The sequence below is a fragment of the Phalangium opilio genome, unplaced genomic scaffold (genome assembly GCF_054372755.1).
Source record: "Phalangium opilio isolate 3A_F unplaced genomic scaffold, DU_Popi_V2 ptg000056l_1, whole genome shotgun sequence".
Lineage (NCBI taxonomy): Eukaryota > Metazoa > Arthropoda > Arachnida > Opiliones > Phalangiidae > Phalangium > Phalangium opilio.
This window is the reverse complement of record NW_028324175.1, coordinates 6,666,279-6,678,419: the sequence shown is the minus strand read 5'-3', so window position 1 is coordinate 6,678,419 and position 12,141 is coordinate 6,666,279. Positions and strand designations below refer to the sequence as shown.

General features: G+C 40.2%; 1 protein-coding gene and 1 long non-coding RNA gene across 8 annotated transcripts in view; one reads left to right on the top strand and one right to left on the bottom strand.

Moving 5' to 3' along the window:
- The window catches only part of LOC149668303 (uncharacterized), a 108,796-nt gene that overhangs the window by 80,922 nt on the left and 15,733 nt on the right, over positions 1-12,141 (top strand). The window lies entirely within an intron of this gene.
- Positions 1-12,141, bottom strand: part of LOC149668305 (DNA (cytosine-5)-methyltransferase 1.S-like) — a 168,715-nt gene that overhangs the window by 149,564 nt on the left and 7,010 nt on the right. Inside the window, exons 7-10 of one of the 7 annotated variants that reach the window (XM_089841210.1) lie at positions 11,987-12,092; positions 7,020-7,135; positions 6,318-6,442; positions 3,835-4,064 (exon numbers count right to left, since the gene is read on the bottom strand). The gene's annotated coding sequence lies outside the window, so the exon portion shown is untranslated. Of the gene's footprint in view, positions 1-3,834; positions 7,136-11,986; positions 12,093-12,141 lie in introns of those variants that run through there. The other 6 variants (XM_089841207.1, XM_089841208.1, XM_089841211.1 and 3 more) reach the window with 6 other exon arrangements.

The window sequence follows — 12,141 nt, the reverse complement described above, 5'->3', positions numbered from 1 at the left end:
TCCTTGCGGAGCGCTCCCATGGAGGAATAAAACTAGGAGATCCTATTCTTCAAAAACAGTTTTTAACGAAGCTGGAAACTACTACTACCATTTTTATTGCTCCTTGGGAGCGCTCCGCGAGGACCCAAAGGAAAACGCTATAATCTAAAAGGTCCTCCTCCAACATAGTTTAAAGTAGAAACAATTTCGTAAGCGAATAACGTGTCGTAATATTATTTGCCTTTTTGAATTTCTCATTGCCACCTAGGAGTAATATTCCTAGTGGTAAGTTGAAATTTTCACTCGGCCCGTATTGACTCTTGTTCCCGGAATTCAAAGCGTGAGTGCCTAACCACGGCCAACTTGGGCGAGCTTGTTGAGTCTCTAAGTTGGCCGTGGCCTAACACGTCACTCCGTTACGCCAGACGTACCATAATTATGGTACTTTACAATAATTTCGAGTTAAATTTATCGCTGTACCATAATTTCGTTAGCGTACTATATGGTACGCTTTTGTACCATAATTTCACCAAAGTGTACCATATTTGACAATAATTTCAAAATATTTTTTGGGACTACTCAAAAATCATCATGGCTATCTTATTTTCATCTTTTCGGTTTTTGCGATTGAAGAAAGCTGCACGAGCTCTTAAGCACAGCTCACTGCCTCACTCTCTTTGCGTGATCGAGTGAGTGGGTGTGGCGGGAATATTGGCGGTGCGGCGTGGGTAGGATTTTCCGGTTCGGGGTTACAATCAAAGAACTTTGGTTACAATACGGCAACGTGTTGGAATGGCCGCAATGGCGGGAAAAGGGGAACTACATACGTCAAAGTTTACATTATTATCATTATTAATTTAATGTTTTATATTACGTTTATATTTAATTAATATGATTTAAAATATTTATTATATATATAAAACTTCTAATAAATAATATACAAATTTAAATATATTTTATATATATTCAAATTTATGTATTTAAAAGGTATAAAATCGTATTAGCCGTAAACTTTGCTTGAAAAGACATTTATTCAAATTTCCCGCCTAAAATTTAACATTTCCAGCCCAAAAATTCACATTTCACGCCCAAAATTTCAAATTTCCCGCCCAAAATGGTGCGTACCAGAATTTTAACAAAAAAACCATAATTTTTGAGTCTCGGTACTATAATTCCGCCATGGATGAAGGATGCGCGTGAAAAACATTCGACGCTCAACAGGATGTGCAACTCCCTATACTAAAAAGTAGACAAGTCGACACTAGCGCCGCCTGGCTATCAGCGCTGGAAACCCTCGCGGGAAAAATAAAAAATACTGGACACGAGAAAAAACACGCGCCCATCAGAAAAATCAGCTGTGAGGTTTTTTCGATGAGCATCAGATTCATGACGTAAATTTCGTCATTTTGCGCCGTGACTCAAAAAATGGAGGGAACCACATCCCAATCTCCTGCAAATAATGAAGAATTGACAAATATTATCCTTATGGATAATAATACTAAAAAGCAATGTACTATTTCGGTAAAAAAAGGATTATGACAGAGTTTTAAGAGGTAGGCGTTTCGATTTAATTGATGATTTGAAGTACAATATTTTTGTAAATATTATTATTTAAGCCTCTGCCATAACTTCATCATAATATCGTCGCCATTTTGAAAAGCATGGATTACACAAAATTGTGCAGTTCAACAACTGCAACGTCATCATGACGTCAAAAGAACACTTTTTCCCAAACATCGATGTTTTTCCTGATGAGTGTTACTGAACGCAGCCCAAAATAAACCTCTCCGAATCGAGACGCAATTAAAGAGGTCTTTCTTAAATAATTAAAATTTATATTATTTTAATCGTCATTAATTTAGCTTAGCTCTATTTAAAACGTTTTAAGAAATTTTATTCCTAGAACAATTTTAAACATAGCTATTGTTGAGGTTTGAATTCAAGCCTATGCCTCTTAACAATTTTTTATTTAGGGTATATAGATTCATGCTATAAATGATAAGAAGAGCCGCAATTGCATGAACCTTTGGGGGAGTTGCCATTGGGAGGCTAGACGTATCTCGTAACCCTAGCCGTGATGCCATGGGGCCCCGAATTGAGCAGAATTAATTTTCTTCCATTAACAATTCCTTTTTTCAAATAAAAAATGGAAGAGACTAAGTAATAAAAACGAAAATAGCTGTTGATTTCCAGTCATTCACGAGAAACACTAGGCCTATTAACCGGAGACATACTTGTTTTCTTGAAAATAACTCGAATACACTACGCCTGCGCCAACCAGGAGACCTCTGATTGGCTGCGAGACTGCGATCTTTGCGAAAATCTTTGACACGCCAAAGATTTTCGCGAGGTTTGCAAGGCCTTGCGAGCAAAGATTTGGCGCATATATCTGTAGTGTAAACGATCCGAGCGAAGCGACGTACCGCGCGCGCCAGCGTTACGTAGCTTGCGACGCGAAAAAAAGCCATAGTGTGGACTGACCTTAATAGTTTTAAAAGGAAATAAATGACGAATATTTTCCCTTTCAGTATTAGACCAAGAAGGGATTTATATAAGAAGACCTAAGTCGCGAGATTTTACGCTTCTACTCTTACGCCGGTGTCAGTGGACAAGTAAGTCCCACCCCTTTCATGTCCGTCATTGCTCTGCGCTTTCCCATTGGATCCCATGGGGATAGGTCATACGGACGCGAATGATTCCGACTGGAGAAAAAGCAAACCTCGAGCAAAGAAAACAAAAAATGGAGGCTGCCCGCGGTGCTGAAACTTTACGACGGTTGCTTTTAATTGCAATGAATAAGTTAGCTTTTGAACATACATAACTTGATGGATTTTGAATATGTGTCTCAACGTCAAAATCGTTCGTTCTGTAATTGTTTCTATATCGAATCAAGTGTACCTATGATTTCGTGAGTTCCAAAAACCAAACCAAGGCTTAACGAAAAGGTAAAAGAAATAGATGGTGAAAAACATATAGCGTTTTTCTTTGCTGTAAAAACGAGCTGCTCCGAGACGGCGGTGCGTCTTACAATGACCTAGTCGCTCACTCCCGGTTTCCTCCCGGATTTATCCCAACCCCTCCGAGTCTAGAGACGGAGCCAGTGTTGTTCTTGGTAGTACAATTGTACTTTTTTTAGTACATTTTAAAGTCTTCAGTACGAAAAGTACATTTTGATGTTTGAAAGTACATTTTCAAATTCCATTTTTTAACATTAGCGTCTATGGGACGAAAATTACACCGCAAGATGGCGCCAAAAGCTTTTCGTGAAGGGGGAAGGAAATTTTAATACCCCCAAAGGGAGAAAAGTACGTTTTCAAAATCCTCCCATTGGGGTAGTACGTTTTACTATTGGGAAAAGTACGTTCTCAAAAATCTAAGGAACAACACTGGACGGAGCGCCTGAAGACGTCGCAAAAAACTTTTGTCTTTCATTCGGAGCAACTACATTCGGTCCTCCGAGCTAGAGCGATGACGTAACACGTAAATTTGGAGCGATCTCGGAGCGCTCTCAGGTGACCCAAAAAAGACGGTATAAGATAAAATATTAAGTCCCGGCTCCTTTTCCACCCCCCTCCACCCATTAAAGGGGGATTGTCGACTATCACGCGCGCACCGGACGCTACTTTAGGCCTTCTTATATAAATTCCATCTTAGAACTACTATTTAATTTTAATATCTTGAGTTTGGGGGCCCCAAAATGATTACCGCTTGGGGCCTCCACTTGACTTGAGTCGCCACTGCACGTCCAGTGTAATACCTCTCCGTGACGTCATCGTCACCCGGAGAGGTAAAAAGCAGTTCAGATTAACAACCCACCGCCTCCTATATTCTATATAGGAGGCGGTGAACAACCAATAGTAAACGAAATTATCACAACTTTATTTTTTTACATTTGACTTGGAATTATTCAAGGTTACAATTTTTAAAAAATTAAAATTAACATTAACAGATAACCAAATAAGCGTGGTCTCTTATTAAACTTTTTGCAGAAACTAAAACTTTTTAATTTATTCTTTGCAAGTTAACGAAATTAAAATTTCTTGGCATATGGCTTTGGCCAGGGGTGGGGGAACAGCATTTCCAATCTATAAAAGTATCCAAACAACATTAGAAATAATAATAATAATTAAAAGTTCAAATAAATGCAAATAGCAAATTACCAAAAGTATATAGATATAAAAACAAAAGTACACTTCATAAATAATTCCCCGCCTTTGGCTCTATACAGCATGTAATCTGAGAAGCAAACTACCCCAAGCTCAACCGCCTACAGGAACTAACCAATCAGGGAAGAGCTTTTCTGACGCGGTCATAGGTTTATAGAAATTAGTACATGATGCTGGCCATCCAAACGTTATTTTTTTATACTCCTTTATGAGCTTATTCACGGCTTGTTCCCTGTGCCACGGTCGGGAAGGTAATCATACGCAGAGGGGCCTTCAACACTATTCCGGCATAAAGGAGGCCGACGGCACGAGCAAGTTTCAATTAACGAAGTGTACTTTTTGTTCTTAAATCTATATACTTTTGAAATTACTAATCGTACTCAAGCCATAAATCATGGCCAACTGTGAAATTTATCGTCTTTTTGGTAGTAGGAGGCTTGTCAGCTTCGCTAGTCACAACATTCCCCCCAACAAATAACGTGCGCTACCAACACAGATTTGACAATGTTTTAACTATGGGGACATTCTTTTATAAGCATTTTTAACTTATTTGGAAATATTTTCGTCATTCAATTTTACATGAAAAGTCATTCTAATTTACATTTAGCGTCCCATTTCATAATTTTCCGGTCATTATTTGACGAATAGTCAAGACTGAAAGTTGACGAATAGTCAAGACTGAAAATGACGAATAGTCAAGACTGAAAGTTGACGAAAAGTCAAGAATGAAAGTTGACGAAAAGTCAAGACTGAAAGTTGACGTATTTGGAGAAAATGAATCAGACTGCCTTGGTCAACATTGAATTGTAAAAGCCGTAGAGTATCAATTTTCTGCACGTTTAAAGCAATGCCAGCATTCGAAAATAATCGGCGGAAAATTGAGAAAATTGTAAATTAGAGCTTAAATAAAATCAAATTTAAAATCCAGCTTCAAAAAGATTCGCTAAGTATATTTAAAATGCTCCGAAACCAAGTTCACTTTCATAAAATTGTCATCATATTAAAATGATTACGAGAATATGTGGGTTTGTAACGGCGAAAGTCAGGACTTGTCGGCGGACCGTTGAAGCTTTTTTTAAAAAAGTCGTTATTGACGTCACAACCCCTCCCCCCCCCCAACGAAACGAAAGTATTTTGTGTTATTCAGCATTATCCTGCAAGTGATAAAATAGGGCCAATCACAGCACTTTTGTAAAAAAAAAATTCTCAAGGTTCCGCCTATTCTTCATAGTCCCTTTAAGTCCGCTCCTCGTTTTTTACCATAACGGCTCTCCAAAAGACAACAAGCCTCGAGTCTACTATCAAAGTCGGCAAGGTCCTTAACAGTGCCATTATAAAACAGTTAAAGGGCGCCACCGGAGGCTTGCGGGCTCAAACTGTTGCGAAGCATAATGCCTAGCCCCCCGCCGCGACAGTGGCGCCACTCCCTATAGCCAAAAAGCTGAGTGTTTTCCCCCGTCCCTAAAGGCAGACTGCCTCGGGAGAGGTCCGGTTAGCCCCTTTAAAAATTAAAAAACTTCTTTGATAGGTATTTTTCACGTTACCCAGGGCTGATACTCACTGATACGCTCAATTTCAATTGAATAAGTGACAAATTAATTTAAAAATAGTAAACAAAAAGTGACTGAATAGGGATAGGGCAAACTAAGCTATTTAAAGGGCCACTTGAAATGATGTTTTCAAAGATGACTGATTTTCGCAATTAAAGATATTTTAAAGGTCGGTGTCGTAATTACGCCCAATCTATGGGCTTAGATATTTCACGCAGTCAACGGAAAGGCACCTCATAAAAGGTCTACGGCGAAATTCAATTAAATCATTTTGGAGCACAACTCAGAATGCAAAGTAATTGTGGTCATTTTAAATCAAAACCAAAATATTCATTTGAATTGGATTGATTTTAAGTATTAAGTTAATATTCGCTGAGCGAGCTTCACGATTTTGGGCTTTGATCAACTGTGATCCAATGTTGGGACCGCCTTACAGCTGGGCAATTGAAATATATAACGTTTAATGTTGTGGTCGAGAAGATAAATAACACCGAAAGACAGAAAAATCGAAAAAAAAGTGACTTTTAGCAACCGAATTTGAAAAAAGTGACTTAGTATCAGCCCTGCGTTACCACATACCCTATGCGCACCCTATGCGCACATTATTTAGAACAATACGTACCTGTCTGTGGCGCTCGAGAATATTTCCGCAGAATTGAAATCTATCTATCTATCTAGTTTTCTATCTATTGAAAACTAGCTGTTACCCGCGGCGTCGCTCGAGTGTAATAAGAACTTCCATCAAAACTATATAAAGAATGGGTATATTTTACTGATGACTAATATAGCACCCTAGGAGCGAAGGCATTCAGCGTTGCCCGTCGGGCCATTTTATATTATTTTTCACGCGGACATTATTCCATAAAGAAGAGATTTTAAATTTCTGGCCTCCGTTAAAAAGATGGCAACAAATCGAACCCAAAAGACCATTCATTCCGTCTATAGGGTAAAGGAAGCCAGTGTACTAAATATTTGCGGAATTGGTTCAAACGCGCGGGCTTTGTTGCATAGAGAAGATGCTTTACATTTCTGTGCGCCATTTATTAAGATGGCGGCAGATTGGAAAAAATCTTTCTTAGTACGCGCCTACAACTTACGAGTAACGTTCCTGCAAATTTTCAGCCTTCTAGGGCAAGCGGTTTGGGCTGGGCGTTGATTATCAGTCAGAAAGTTGGCCCGGCCCCTTAATTTCCAAAATTTGAAAAGCTCTACCCGATAAAATTTCCGAATTTGGAAAGCCCGGGGCCAGTGCAAGGCTCTGGGCCCCGCCCCCAAGTAACTGATTGTAATAAGAAAGACACAATTTTACTCAAAAAGGTTTTACCCTTTTTGCAAAAAGAAGGATTCCCAATCTTCGATGGAATCAAATTTACTCATGGTGTAGTTTTCTCCACCTTCCTTATACCATCCTGGCGTGGGACGACATCCCACTGTGTCAATCTAGAAACCGTCATCAATAAGGCATTAGTGTATTTCACCAGACAAGAAAAGCAAAACAATTAAAAAAAGAGGCATATTATTGAATAGAATTTAAAAAAAGAGTTCTATTGGTGCAGGAGCCCCATTTTTTCAGTTTCTAAAAGTCTTTAGAGTATAGAGTAGGCCTGTGCGGGCTTGGATTAAATACAACTACGTATGGATATGGCACTCCCCGAAAAACGTGGCCAACATTTTCCCTTAAACGGGGCGCCATCTAGGGCGAGCTACAGACAAAGAGGGGGGAAATGGGGGTTTTTAGATTTGGTGTCAGAGACCTGCACGGGCCGAGTTTTTCAGGCCCGACCCAAGCCCGGCCCGGTTTTAGCATTTTAAATAAGCCCGAAACCCGGCCCGAGTCCGAGTACATAGTTGGTTTTTCGGCCCGGTCCGGCCCGGCCCGTTACATGCATTAACCAAGCCCGGCCCGGCCCGGCCCGACACATTGCATGAATTGAACAGGCCCGACCCGGCCCGGCCCGTTACACCGTAGTGCAGTTGTAATTTTTAAATTTTTTTACATAAAATCAATGATTTGAATTCATATTTGCTTTACCGTCGTGTATTTTTCATTTCTTTTGATAATTGTTCGTTACATTTGTCCTTAGAAGCTTATACTCATTTAAATTATCTTTCATTTGAACTTTGGATTAAATGATAATCAAGTTCGGCCCGGCCGAATTTTGAAAAATGAACAAAAGCCCGGCCCGGCCCGGCCCGTTAATTTCCAAAATTTTAAAAGCCCGACCCGGCCCGGCCCGTCAATTTCCAAAATTTTAAAAGCCCGACCCGGCCCGGCCCGATACAATTTTCAAAAGTGGAAAGCCCGGCTCGGCCCGACCCGATCGGGCCGGACCGGGCTTGAGCCCGGCCCGTGCAGGACTCTGTTTGGTGTGACAAACTGTTAGCCAATGAGAGCGCGTGTTTTTAATTTTAATCGTGGTTCAAACTCAACTGCCAATGGTGCGCGTCAATTTTTTTCTTCTAAAGCACGTGACTTATGACGACACTGCTTGTCACACCAAAATTATTTTCATTTTTCCTATGATTTTCCGTACGTTTTGACGTGTCAGAGGCGATTGCCTTACCGAAGGCTAGAGTGCCATATCCATACGTATTTGTATTTAATCCAAGGTGCGGGGACTCTAGTTCGAGTCCTCGGACTCAAATGGGTCCTCGGCCAAGGCCCGAAATTACCCGTTTGCTAAAAATTTGGGCCTAAATAACTTAGCAAATCATTCACACTATTTAAGCCCACAATTTGAGCCGAAATAGTGTCCCTGGCAAGGCCAACTATCTTTTGGCATAGTCTTCAAAACTAAAAATGACACCAGAAGGCGACATAACACGATGTCATCACCCATTCACACTGAGGCGGGCTGCGCGTGTCTATTTCACTTTTCACAATATTTCAAATTTTAAAACTAGCTTACTACGCTCAGTTCTCCCATATTGATGGTTTTAAAACTGTTCAAATCTTGAAAAGGGAATGACAAACCAGTTTTAAATCGAATTAAAGAGACAAGACAAGAATTCGCGACCCTTTGGGTTACTTAAAGCCGGTCCTATCTAGGAAATAAAGGACAGTATTTGGTAGGCCTGATGCCCAACAATTACGCGGTCGGGTACCCGAACACTTAATTTCTTAATACCCGAAACTATTCAAATATTAAAAATTTTTTTCGCTCAATACCCTTGACAAGGCTTAGGACAATCGGGTCTTGGTTGGCACTCGGGCGTAGGGGTACCGGGTAAGGTGTGCCTTAAACCACCAATGAGGGCGCTAGACGCCTGACTTTCTTTCTTCTTCCAAATGGAATTGAACAAAGCCACGAGTTTAGAGAAGAACAAAGTGATACAGCCAGACAGAAATTCAAGGAAGAATTTTTGCTACCCGAAAACCACCCGAATAATGGTAGTTTTGTTAGGCCTAATTATTCGAGTACCCGTTAGAAATCCGGGTACCCGACCCGATTGGAAGTTTTTCAACTACCCGTACCCGACCCGACATACAAAAATCACTACCCGCACAGGCCTAGTATATGTCAATGATTCTGATGCTATTTTATTAGAGGTGTGAGAGTCCGAACTCAAATTGCGAGTAGTGGGAAACTGGACAAGCCGAGCGAGTACTCAAAATATTGTTAATCGAGTCCTATGCCAGTCCAAATTTTTTTTACCTATACTAATTTAAAAATAACCCCTTAATTACTAAAACGTCGAAATGGCAGAAAAATATTTACAACTATCAATCCTACATTTCTAGTTCTAGGTTTAGTTAAAGTACGAATGTGGAATAGAACGCGAACTGCGCATGACGATTGAAGCTTTATCTTAGCCTTTGCAAACTTAGTGTAACAGCGCCTGCACTGACAAGTGAAAACGCGCGTGTCAACTAAAGCGTGATCGAGTGGCCTCTGTTACTGAAAGACGTCGTGTCGAGGGGGCCGTCATTACTCATGAGAGCGTACGAGATTTGAAATCTTTCTCGATTTTGATCATTTCAAAGATTTAAGAATGATTTGACTGATTTGGAGCCGATTTGAATGATTTGGGAGTGATTTTCACGATTTTACGATGATTTTGATTCGATTTATGTGATTTGAAGGATTTGGAAATGATTTGAACGATTTGTACGATTTGAATGACTGGTGACTTAACGAGGATTTGAATGATTTGTCGAGGATTTGAATGATTTGGTGCGATTTGAATGATTTGGTAGTGATTTGAATGATTTGGTGCGATTTGAATGATTTATCGAGGATTTCAATGATTTGATGCGACTTGAATGATTTGTCAAGGATTTGAATGATTTGTCAAGGATTTGAATGATTTGTCAAGGATTTCAATGATTTGATGCGATTTGAATGATTTCTTGATTTGACTGCTTTGTATAGTGATTTGACTGATTTACGATTGATTTCACTGATTTGAATGATTTACTAACGATTTCATTGATTTGTGCAGCGATTTGATGGATTTGATTGATTTCATAGCGATTTTAGTGATTTTCTAGATTTGGGAAGTGATTTATGTGATTTGAATGATTTAAAAAACCAGGTGTACGAGATTTGAAGGAGCGACGGCCCCCTCGCGTCGTGTAGTTTGCTTTAGTTGACCCCTCTCGAAGAAGGAATGGACTAGCCTGACAAAAATTAGACTAGGCCTAGTTTAAAGAAAGAAATAAGACTCGCATAGGGGGAACAATGGACTCGTCGAGTAGTGTTACTAGCCTTTCCGTGGACTCGCGAGCACCCGCAAATTTCAAGGAGAACAGTTTGCGCAGGCCCCTATTTTATCAATCTAGAATGGTTGAATTAGGAGATGCCACCCCATTTCCCCCTCCCTTTAATTTTAAGGACCAGGGATAGATGCAATTTTTGAAGCAGAAATGGAGAACAGAGTAATCTGGGCGCGCGTCCCGGACCGCCTTCCACGGACGGTGGGAATGAAAGAAGAGGCGGGTCATAGCGACAGAGCTAAAAACAGGGTTCAAACAACTTTTGGAAAACAAATTTCCCTGAGATTTCCAAGTTTTTCCCCATATCGTAACCACGCTTGCGAGATTACTAAACTCGCCCCACGTGGCCTTTTATAAAAGCCTTGGCTAATACTAAGAGTAACTACTCCGGTTCCTTAGGTTAAATCATACTTTTATTTAACTAAATAATAATTAAATGCCGACTCGCATTTACTACAAAGTAAAGAACTTAAAGTTTAAACATAATTACTAATTGGGATCAAGTCCAATACTAGGGCAAAGCCCTTCGCTCGAGCGAACTACTACATTTCAGTAGCATGGATTAACTAACCTAGGGATAGTTCGTTCCCCCAGAAAGATAACGCATGCGTGTTCCAAACGCCCCCTAGCAGCAGCTACTATCCCTAACAGGAAGTTATAAGAAAATTGGACCAAATATCACGTGGTCTATGACGTCAAAATTGAAATACTGCCTAAATTGGGCAAAACGATTTATTTTGCCGAGAGATGGCGCTATATCTACATCCGTTTTGGTCCAATAAATTGGGGGAATGAAGAGGGGAATCAAGGAATAATTCGGAACATGTAGTTGGCGATAGAATTACATGGGAAACCCGATTAGTGAACAATCCCTAGCGTTAGTTAATCCATGTCAGTAGTGAAGAAAGACTGACTTAATAATGATAAGCAGTCGACGCTTATATAGTACGGGAAAGGTCAGAGGTAACACAGGGTGTTAATCCTCTATGTAACCTTACACCCCTGGAGTAGAAACTCAGGAGGTCCCTTAATTACTACGGAAGGTTACAATATACTTCCCTGAATTTCCCAGGTTTTTCCCGTATATGGAGTATCCCATGGAGCTAATTCTATCGAAGGACGGGGGGGGGAGGCAAATAGGACTATAGCATACTAAAAGGACTTCCCCGTTATCTCTAGTAGAACCAGAGTTATGAGCCTCCAAATATAGTGTAATGTTAATACTATGGAGGGGATGTTCACGAACATTTTGCTTAATCACTTGGCCCGTTTGACGCAAATTTCCCTGAATTTTACTAAAACTTCTAAATTTCCATGAGATTTTTGTCAACTATTTATTTCCCTGATTTTTCCAGGTTTATATGAACCCTGAAAAAGGAATTACGTATTTTTCGCCGTCCCCGTCAGCAACGTCATCAAAAATTAGTTTAAGCATTTTCGATACGCGTTGAAGGGAGGGGCTCTTTACTGGGCTATGAGTCGGACTGAAGTAAATACTAAACGTTCCCCATTCCCGCTTCTAAAATTACATCTGTCCCTGTAAGGACATTCTGTTATGTTCGGCTAAAACTCACATCACATTTTTTGAAAATGTCTAGCGCAATGACATTTTCGCAGTGAGATTCCAAGAAGACCTCGTGGGCATCTCCGGTTTCTCCCAAGATCGTCTCGCAGGCGCGACTGAAAACAAACCAAATATAATAAGACCATTTGTGGCGGAATTGAACGC